Raw genomic sequence first — 11562 nt, 5'->3', positions numbered from 1 at the left:
CTTATTTTTACATTCTTATCAAGGTATTTATGTAATTTTTCAAAGACAGGCATTGTTCATTTGGTGGAACAGTTTGCATATACACAGAAGAGCAAGTGTGACGTTAAAAGTAGCTACTGAAGCTCTTTGGCACTGGATGGATGAGTGGTATGGATTTAAAGAAGGTAAAAAGCTGTCTGTGAACAGTAGAGAGAGCATGTGATGTTATCTATAAATAATATACAATAGCAACTGGTGGTATAATCTAATGTAGGAAGATGAGTCAGTGCAGTGTATGGACTTGCTGTGGGGTTCTGTGTGGTTATAGTGTTGATCAGTAATGTTATGTTTTGACATTTTGTGCAGTGAACGTTAACGTTACTGATATTACTGTTCAAGCACTGAAATAATTAAACATGTCAGTTAGCTTATACAGGAACACTAGCTGCAACCTGGCCATTTACACCATGGCATATTGTACAACATAGCATTGATTCTACACAGCAGGAAATGTCAAAACGTAAAGTTAAATTACATAATACAAAAGACAGTGAGGTGTACCTGACTGTGTTAACTTGCTGGGGTTGACTGATTAAGTTAAGGGACTATGTTACCCTGCATATCATTGACTGTATTCTAGCAAACATTAGAAAGCTAACATTAGGTGAGCTCTTTAGGTACCTTGTCCTGAGATCCTTTTGCAGTCATGCAGAAAATTCTGGAAGAAAAGCTTGCAGCTCATCAGGCTTGCTCTTCTCTGAAAACGAAAACTGCTCCCAAAAGGATCGGCATCTGTCGAAATATTTGCACGTAGTTATTAACTGTTACAAGATGACTTGCTACGGCTTTCACTAGCCTAGCTACATTTAAAACAGATTGCTTCCTTTAGCAAACAGTCCAATGTTTTCTTACATAACATACCTTCCCTACAAAGACATGCTATTGATAGAAGAATGGAATTTTTTCAGTCAAACAACAGTATCTAGTGGCTTTTGGAAACCCTGGTTATAAAGCACATGTGGTTTATTCGTGAGGTCTTAGCACAATTTTGGAAATATTAGCACAGTTGCTAATAAAACATAATAAAACATGATTCACCAAAACTTAAAGAGGGAAAATATCAGACTATTTCTTTTCCATATACTTTCAGACATACATTATCTTATGCCTCAAGCCCTTAAACCATGCCCTGGTGTTCTGTTTTTCAATATTATTTATGGAGAGTCCCTGCTTATCCGCTAAGTGGGGCTTTTTTTTTTTGAGCTTCACTTTTTGTGGAGCTGTAGAAAAGCCTGACCTTCTGGACCATATGGTGCCCTGCACTATACCTTCATCAGAGCCAGGGCCTGGCCTGCCACTTCGAGGCTGCTTGCTAATATTCCAATAATCCGCATGATTATGGGAGTGGTTATTAAAACGAATTTGGGCGGCAGTGGAGAAGCAGATGTCTGATGACCCACATCTGTGTGCTCACGCTGAGCGGGATGAGCATGTGTATGTGTGTGTTTGTGTGTGCTTGTGGCAAGACATCTCACAGGGTACAGCTACGGGCAGGCTGCTCGCTGTCCACCCACCGCTGGCACTGGTGCTGTCCACACAGCACTGCCCTTCAGAGAGCACTCTGCTGCACTTTTACACAGGACAGAGGTGTTTGACCTCATAGCACAGCAGAACGCTTCCAAATGCTTTATTTGCATTTCTACTTTATCTTCACCATCCAACAAAGACTAACTTTAGATGTCTAGATTTATTGTTGTCATGTTGATATGCTATTTAAATGCAATTTTATTTTAATTGCAATGCAATGAGTTACGTTTACATTCAGTTTACATTCTGTATCATGAATTCTCAGGGTTTTTTTTTTTTTTATAATTTCGCCCAAATTTTATTGTGGCCAATTCCCACTGGCTCGCTAGGTCTAATGCTAACTTGATGCTAACAAGCTGTGAGGGAGGGTGAGGGCTAGCATATCTCTGAACAGCTCAATGTGCTTAACAGAAAACATCAACTAGATAGACACTTGTGCTGGCTATCATTGTATGGAGTGATGGGAAAGATGGAAGGCCATGCTCCCTTGGACATGCAGACTTGATCCCATACTAAGAAAACACATCTGGTGACAACTAAAATAATTTCGGAGCTAATTGTGGGTAGAAGTGTAAACTTATTAGGGTGGGAACAAACTAAGAATGAAATTTCTAAATCAATCCAATGGCTTGTGAAGACAGAGCTCAAAGAAAAGCTATCCTGGTGCTCGTCAACATTGTCAGACAGACAAGCCTGTTGTTAGCAACACACGTTATTATCACTGAAAAGTCCCTCCCAAACCATGTAGCACACATTACATGTGGTACAATCAAACATAACGTCTTGGAACTGATTATTAAACTGAATAATGTGTATGCTTTAGAAGATATCACTGAGCACGTAAATTTGATGATGATTACCAGCAGCCTGTCTGTGGCCTCTCGTTTACAGCTGTGATGATATATTTGGTGTAAAAGTGATGGGGAAAGAAGTGGCAGCTATGTTTAAGGATATATAAGCTCCTGGATTTGTATTTAAGCTGCTCACTAAAACATGTGAAAAAGACACTGGGTATTCACAGCAAACAAAAGTAACATTAAAAATACCTAAATATGTGTGCACAACACAGAGCAAAGGTATGAACTTTGTTCACAGCTTTTTCAACAAGCTTCTAACATAATAAATCTGTCTGAAGTCAGCTGAAGCTACTTTCTTGTCCATTTCTGTACTGTGACCTGCCTGTGCAGCTGGAATTACAGGCAGTAATAGACATATAACCAAAGACCAATTTTTGTATTTTAAACATCCATCCATCCATCCATCCATCCATCCATCCATCCATCCATCCATCCATCCATTTCCTAAGCCGCTTCTCCGTCAGGGTCGCGGGATTTTAAACATTTGTATTTTAAATGGCTGGCCAGGCTTGGTGAACTAAACTTTAAGCTTGCTTCCCTTGTGTTATCAATCGTACTCTGGACATTACATGAGCATATACTAAAGGGATTTTGGCCAGGGATCAAACCCGTGATCAGTAGACAAATGGGCCAATGCCTAGACTGCACTTCATTTTGTTTGTTTAGATATCGTAGGATAAACAATTCTTGCAATTCAAATCATAAAATGATCACCTGCTTACAAACACCGGTGTAATATTTGGTTAAAGGTTCAGTTATCTGTTTATTCAGTAATTCAACAGTATTTCAATCATTTAATTGAATCATTAAATGAAAATAAGTGAATGAAAATTCATTTTTTCGACATCCCTTCACTCTCGGAAAAAAAGGTACGACACTGTCACTGGGGCAGTACCCTTCTTGTCACTGGGGTTGAACCCTCAGGGGTACATCGCAGTACCTTTAGTCAGGGAGCATAACTGAACCATAATCCACTGAAATGATATTTTCTAAGCTGTACTGACTCCACACACCCCATCTTGCCTGCAGGCTTTTTATTAAATGGTTCTGTTTTAAAACATTAGTTTATAAAAAGATACAAATATCTACTTTTCCACTAGGAAAAACATATTTAAGGTACACAATTGGACCTTAAAACAGCTGTTGTACCTTTGAGGGAACGTTTACACTGTTTATACCTTGATGAAGGAATCATGTACCTGCATGGTACCTTTATTTCTAACAGTGTTCTTACTGCCAGTGATCAGTATTGACTTCTAACAATTAACGATTAAACTCCAACAAATGTTGTTTTCGAAGCTGTAAAACTTGTCAGAATACAGAGCAAATCAGTAAATGGTGCAAATGCAGTTATACACACTAAATACAAGATACAGAGATGTATTGTAATTAAAATACAGTAATATGTATCTATACTAATTGTGTCATGTTGTGTACCTAATGCTTAAAAAAAGCAGCAAAAAACATATTTGCATCTGTCATTTCACACATACATTATACCACTGAGAGCACATTTATGAAGTTGTAATCTGAGCAGTGAAACCATATGTACTCTACAGTGTAGATTTCTCCCTTCAGCTTTATGGGAATGACCCACTCAGGGCAGAGTCCGAGTGTTTCCCTGTGCATCCCTGCTGCTGTACCCTTCACAGGGCTCCTGCCAGTGAGACGTCTCTCCAGCAAGGCCCCGCGTGTGCTGGAGCTGGTCTGTCTGCAGCGTCTGCAGCCCCGGAGAACCATTATCAGCTGGAGGCCGCTGAGCAGGGCACAGCGAACAGAAGGCGAAGATGGGTTTTTCAATTTAGCAAACTTGATTAAGAGTACAGGGGAGAGAGAGACTCTAGGAAAACCTCACTCTTAGCGCTGTGGCTGCCGACATGCTGCAGTCTACGATGTGCACGGTGGAAAAAGCAATTTAGTCCTCCCAGTCGTTCGTTTCGACCTCCAGACTCGAGGTCATTGGAGCTCCCTCAAGGCAGCAAATGAGTTGTGACACTTTCGTCAAGTGTTTTGATTAAAGAGGGTGTCGTTAAGGGACATCCATTAGCAACATCGACGCCGTCTCGGCTGACCTCCTTTTATTCCCGGCTTATTTCCCATCTCTCTTTCACCTCTCTTTCTCATTTTTTTTGTTTCTCGTATCTGCATGCTTACGCTAGAGGCCTCAGCACATGATTGACAGCTGAGGTCAGCGAGTTGACACACGACCGTGGCCCTGTCATCATGGCTGCTCGTCCCGTGCCGGCCTTCAGCTGGTGACAGCCGCCCGAGGAGCCATTTACTCCCGCCGCTGTTAAAGCACCATCATCATCATCACCATCATCATCATCACGGCACAGCGGTGGGAGAGAATCCGTGTTTCCTGCAACCGTCTTCCTCCGACTGCCATAAATCAAAGGGAATCTGCGGGAACTTAATTAGCTTAATTGCTATGTTTGCTCTAACATAACACTGATCACTCCGCTGCTCCAGCTACTGCATTTGAATAGGGGTAAAACAGATGGCACACTTCAGTTTTTTTTCTGCCCTCGTAGAAAAGCATCTGGGGGAAGACGAACGGAGGAGTTGGAGGGCGAGGTCTTTAGCTGAGGTCGGTTGGGAGTCGTTTTCTTCAGGATATTTTCTTTTTACCCCTTTCCCCTGTGTTATGCTCTGAAGGAGCCTGGAAATTAAGTCAAATGTAGAATCCACAGGAAAAGCATGTGTCACAAGCTAATTTGTAGAGCCAGACTAGGTCTCATGGCTAGTGTCAGTGTTATCAGAAGAAGGGTTGAGAAGAGCAAAATGTGAACAGAAGATTCTCCACTTGGCCTAGTTACCTCTTTTACTTTGACACAAAAGCCTTAGCCTCATACTACATTACAAACAGGCACTTTGTGCCATTGAATGGAGATGTGCACTGATTCATCTAAGCCAGTGGTTCTTTATTCTGGAATCCTCCACCTGGAACACCACTGCTTTCCAAATTTTAATGGTTTTCTTTAATGGTTTCCCAGTGCCATTTCTTATTTTTACCCCTACCCCTTGTTTTCGAGTGTGACGTGACCCCTTGGAACGGAGTTACAGTAGTGGTTGAAATCTTTCTCCTATGAAATGGGACAACCCTAAAACAAAAAGAACATTACTTCATTAACAAGCTAATAGTGGTGTAGCTCTGTAGGCACCCCTGCCAGTCAGCAGTGATAACAGGGCCGCAGTAAAGTTCAGCAGCCACACTCTAAATATAGGGAACCATATGCCTTCACAGGGGGTGGGGGTGGGGGGGGGTGACAATTATTTATTATCCCTTACCCCTAATTCTTCAGCGATATGAAGCTGAAGTCAGATATTTGCCAGCTTCTTGTTCAATTTTTCCTGTTCAACCTTAAATGGAGCAGCTGCACCATTTAAGGTGGAACAGGAAATTTAGCTAGCTAGCTACTGAGACCAGCATACCAGTGATTTTATATGCTTGTTATGGATAAAAGGACCATAATACACAGTGAACTAAGATAATATAATGGTTACTGTAATATTTTAACAGAGAAAATACTCACATTTGTGGGTTTCTTTGGTTGCTCATGCAGCCAACTTGCCTTTTTTTCTTTCTTCTAATAACACTCCGTTTGGAGTGAGACTCGAAAAAATCTCTGTTTGCAGGGCCATGTAGCCCTAACACTTCGTCCTACCCTGCTATTTCAACAAAAATCAGGACACCCTACCCCTAGGTGTGAATGTGCAAAACAGAGGGCTAAGAGTTAGGTGGTAGGGGCAAGGAGTAAAATGGGATTGGTCTTTAAAGCACTAATTAGTTGGATCATGTATCAGAGCAGAGGTTCCTAAACTTTTAACAGTGTGAACTGACCGCCGCCTACAACGACGGAACTGAAGAGGTGGTTTTGAGCATGGCATATATATTACCCTTTAATCATGATGAACTTTTATTTTGTATAGCTGTCATTTTCATAAGTTGATGCTTTTGTACTTCTGGTATCATTTTGCTCTTGTCTTTTTGGATTTTTTTTGTGCTCACAGTCCCACTAAAATCTATACACACTCCATGTAGAGATGTGACATAGGCTGATGTATTTCAAGATTATAAGTGTCATAAAAACACAGAGACAGAATCAATTTTATTGCGTCAATTATAATACAGGCTTAGGTCTGTAAGTTACATCTTTCTTTTCATGCAATACAGTGGTTAGGATAAGCAATTCATGCCAACAATGTATAATTGCAGGACAGATCTGGATTTTGCACGCTGATCAACAAGTGAAAACACTTTGCTCATTTAAAAAGAAATAAGTTGATATTACCATCAAACGCCCCATATTGTAGCAGGGCGATTTGATGCTATCTGAAGAAATTCTGAAGCACAAACCAGCAAGTGATATTTGTTTATCCTAATGCCAGAAAGAGAAAGGTCTGTACCCTCATATTTCTCTCAAAGTGTGCCTGGCTGCTGTGGTTGTATAGCAGTGCCGGAATATGTGGGAGGGTAGTGGTTGTATGTTTGTGTTGTGCATGGTTGCTGTCTGCAGGAAGCTTCTGCATAACACCACCTTCGGAATTTAAACGCCCTGTGAACGCTGCAACGATGTGAACGATGGAAACACTGAGGGGAGCTTTCAGAACATGCTCGTCGGAGTTCAGAACTTACAGCAGTGTAGTACTGAAAATGTTTGGGTGTCTGATCGTCCTTGTTGAACGTATGGAAGTCTGTGATTTTCTCTGGAACCACAAGCACTTTTTAAGTGTTCTTCTGGAATTATCACTCTGTCTGCTTCTCAGCTTGAGCTTCTGGCTCTGAGGGAGTAGGGTCTTAATGCTGTATCTGGTTCAGCCGTATGATAGGCCTAATATATACAGAGCTATATATGAGCTATTCTCAAGGGAATGTAAATAACATTCTATCCCTCCAAGACGATATGGTCATAGTTATCTCTGTGGAACGTGGGAGGAGGCCGAATTTCCATTACTTGGCTTTCCTTTTCGTTTCTGCAAGGCATCCTAAAGTGAGGACACTAGTCTGAGGGGGTTTGTATCACTGAGGACCCGCTGTCCATGGATGACATGAACTTGCAGTTCCTGGTGGAATCTTTGATAGTCTATCTGTGTTTAGGTACGAGACGCCAGCTGACCTGAGACACTATTTCTTTTGCCGTTATCTATATCTTCTAGGTCATTTATTTCCCTTTGCTTGGGTTCATAAATTACAGACAACCCTCTTAGTCTGTCAGGGAGAGCTACAGCAGCACTGGGAGAAGACTGGTAGAATGAATGTACTGTAAAATTAATAATGTTTTGACAGGATGGGATAAAATCAGTGATGAACTGTGAGAGTTACTTCAGTTTTTGGTATTTTACCATGTATGTTTCAGTTTTACAGTGAATCTGTCAGTAAAAGACCCTGGCATAGAGCTACCACCACTATTTCCTATTTCTAGCAACTGTCTAAATCCTTGTTAAGGCTGTCACTCATACAATTAGTGACATATTTCAGAAGGCTGAGAGCAATGATTTTTCTTCTGGTCCCACCCTCTGGAAATCAAAATATGATTGATTGATTCCATCGTCACCTTCTAATTTTATTGTTGGTTAATCTGATACAAGGCATTCTGTCCAGTTCCTGAAGGCCTAACCAATGGGAGAGCTTGCTTGGCTTTATCTACCTCGATACTACATGGAAAAATCACAATACTACAGGTTTTCTAGATTGTCACCCTTTTGTTTCCAACCAAACCTTAACAGAGTGTTACTGCTATATTTAAGTTTGAATACAACAAGCATGATGATTCTATTAAATAAATGAACAATAAATAAACAAAATTACAGATATGTATCCATAATTTATCCACTAATTATTTTCCATTCCATAAAGGACACATAGGATACAGCCAAAATGACCATTGATGGCATTATTAATATAGAGAGACTCCCTGGTGTAAGCCCCTGCCATACCTTCCTGTAGATGTGCTGCTCATTAGACATCAGTAATATTAAGCTCCTTTAATGTTCCGGGGACATCTGTCTGTAGTGATGGGAGCTTAAGCTCTTGAGCACAGGTGATCAGACCAATTCTCAGACGTTAGTTATGGACAGAACCCTAACATGTAGTTGTACTTCTCTGGCTCCTCTTTGCAGGTGGCTGGATCTGAGATGTTAGATAAGTGATAAAATAAACTTCATCTTGTTGATTTAGACAAAAAGCTTTTGTGCATATCTTGTGTACACTCTGAGGATCATATTGAGGAACAGAAAAACATTTACCACGACACGACTTTATGAGAATGGATGCATTTATGCAATCCAGACCTTGCGATCATAACACTTTCCACACAGTTGGTCTCTGGCTCCCTGGATAAAAACTGTGCTGTGCTTCTAGCTTCTCTTTTCTGTGAGAGGGGTTGAAGGTCTCTCGGTTGGCCGCTGCCACTGTGAAGTAATATGCAGTGTTTATGGGAGAGGAGCCAGTGGGTTAGATAAGAGCGGCTCTGTGCCGCTGCTTCAGGAGGCCTGCGCTGCCCTGGCGGCGGCTCTGCAGTGAGGGGGAGGTGGAGAAGGCCATGAAGTGGTGACACTTCTCCCTGTGAGCGGTGAGGAGGTTCAGCTTTGTGAGGAGGAAGAGCTGCCACCAGGAGAGCTGAGCCCAGGGCAGTGGCTGCTGGGCCAAGCTATAGAGCCCTCTCATCAGCTCCACGCTCACTGAGCTGACAGCACATACACAGGCTCTTTTTTAAGATTGTTTGCTTGCCTCAAATTTAGTTGATCAGCCAAAGTGTGTTTAGTCTCTTTGAAGTTCCATCAGTTAGATTTGCTTATGAGGCTGCTCACATAATGCAATACAATGTGTGACATACGGTAATGTATAAAAATGGACGAAAGCAAATTTGTCTGTTTCTTCACTGCACAAACTTACTGTTGTTGCTTCTTGTATTTTTCCAGGGAAGATAAGGTCATGAAGCACTATTGCATTACCAATAAATGCACCAGAATGTAGCCTAAACTACAATTAGGCTGCGTTCAGATGGCAGAACATATTCTGCTCAAAATGGCATCACTCACTACAGAAGGTCTCGGATTCTGTGGGCTTGCATATTCTACTGGAGATTTCTTTTTTCTGCCTTGGTTTGCATTTTGTCTGGTGCAGACTGAGTCAAAAAATGTTCATTTGAGTGGAAAAGCTTTGCTCATTATGTGCCACTTTTCACGAAATGAGCAATCAAAAAAGTGAGCTGGTAAAATTTAACCAGAGAGCACACACAGGGCTAAGTGTTAGTTTCTTAAGTCTGTCTGTTTGGCCTGTAACACTATCTTGTAATTCTTCACTGTTCAATGCGTATTTTTGCTTTTGTTGTATTACATTGTAAAGAATTTGCTAAAGTAACACTAGCTAGTTAGGATGCTAATAATATTGCCATTAATACGAGCCTTCACAGGAAATGCGTTCTTGACAAAGAGTTTGTATAGATGTGTGAAATATGTATCTATCACTTCGTCAGCCAGTGTTATGGTAACTAGCAAGCACGGGAGCACTGGGTGCATTAGAGTGTCTTAAAATGGCCTAAAAGACAGTTTAATCAATAATTGCATGAATTGCTGTGATAATGTTTCCAGCTGTCTCAACCATGTGGAAAATTAAGCAGAACTAGAATTGTATCTCCCGTTGTTTCCCGTTTGGATCTATTGTTGTTTTTGATTGCAATTCAGTGGAAAATCTCCCTTTGTAGGTTACTACTGTTTTAGCTATGCAACACACTTTTCTCTGTTTTTATAGACAGTACTTCACCATATATTGTCAGAAACCACTCATGCAAGTCTGTTTGAGATTACTTGGCAACTTGATGTGGTTTGAGGCAAGCGAGTGATACATGCAGTTTCTATGATACATAATTGGATATATATTTCGACTCTGAGTTCCCATTACTTGTTAGCTACAGCCTCATAGCTCCTGTACAAAACTAAAGAATCAAGCCACAGACACTAAACATGTCTTGGCTGATGGGCTGTGTTGTTGCTAAAGTGATGTTGTATTAATTTGATTTTAAGACAATGGAATGTGCCCATTTGTACATAAACAATTTAACAGAGTTTACCACAGCATCCATATGACACAATGCAATGTAGCAGAAACTCCTGTGACTAATACAGTAAAACATCCGTTCACCTGCCTCACACCTCTATATACACGCACCACCTCCCCAGCCTCTTGCACTTATCTAATTAGCCCAGGGAAATGCTGAATTATTAATGTCGCCTAAATCATTCAGAGCGCCAGGCCAATATCTGTCACGTTCCTCAACACAGGAGGCAGGGGCAGCAGGCCCACAATGTCCTCACGCATTGTTCCAGCTTTCAGAGACTTTTGTTCTTTGTAAGACATTTGAAGCATCAGTTACATTCCGCCTTGCCATACGTTGCTGTAGATTCATTAGGCGTGAGTAATATTGAGTTCCTTCAGTAAGTGACTGTAATGTTGTGACTGTGGGAATGATTGTCATTCTTGTTCTCTTTCCAAACAGCTGGAAATGGTTTTGTGTTCATCTGTGCATGATTTAAAACAGGACTAATTAAATTAGAAGGACACACATCACATTCCCTCAGCTATGAATGTTTACATAACCAACAAGATAATTGTTTCAACTCATTATTAACATTATATTGGACTTCTGTCTTCGATCTTAGATGCTCGCAATTTCTTCGCCTAACAGTGTTGCTTCTCCAAGTTCTGAGAAGCTTCTCGGCGGTTAGAAGGTTCCTACTAGTGACCTCCTTTGGCAACTCTTGATACTAGAGTTGGAAAGAAAAACAAATGTTGGTTTTATGTAACCACTTGGACTAATATTTGCGGACATGCTCTCCTCCGAACTCGAGTTTCTCTGGTGCTCTTGTGCAGAGTTCATCTTGGAGAGACATCTCGCTGTGGAGCGCGCATTTCTCTCTCAGGCACTTTTATCTATTCATAGCTGCAGTTTACAGTGACATGTTTGATAGCAGTGCTGAAAGAGTGAAGCGAACATTTCGATGCCAGATCAAAGCCTATTACTTTTACTTGGATTCACAATTTGGTCTGAACAGTCTGGAGATGTGACCAGAAAACACATTCAAAAACAAGCCTGTAAAGCGAGCTGTTTTTGAATATGCTGGAAAAAAAAGTGAG

This window comes from Pygocentrus nattereri, chromosome 10 (assembly GCF_015220715.1).
Source record: "Pygocentrus nattereri isolate fPygNat1 chromosome 10, fPygNat1.pri, whole genome shotgun sequence".
NCBI lineage: Eukaryota > Metazoa > Chordata > Actinopteri > Characiformes > Serrasalmidae > Pygocentrus > Pygocentrus nattereri.
Note: the sequence above shows the minus strand (reverse complement) of the source record.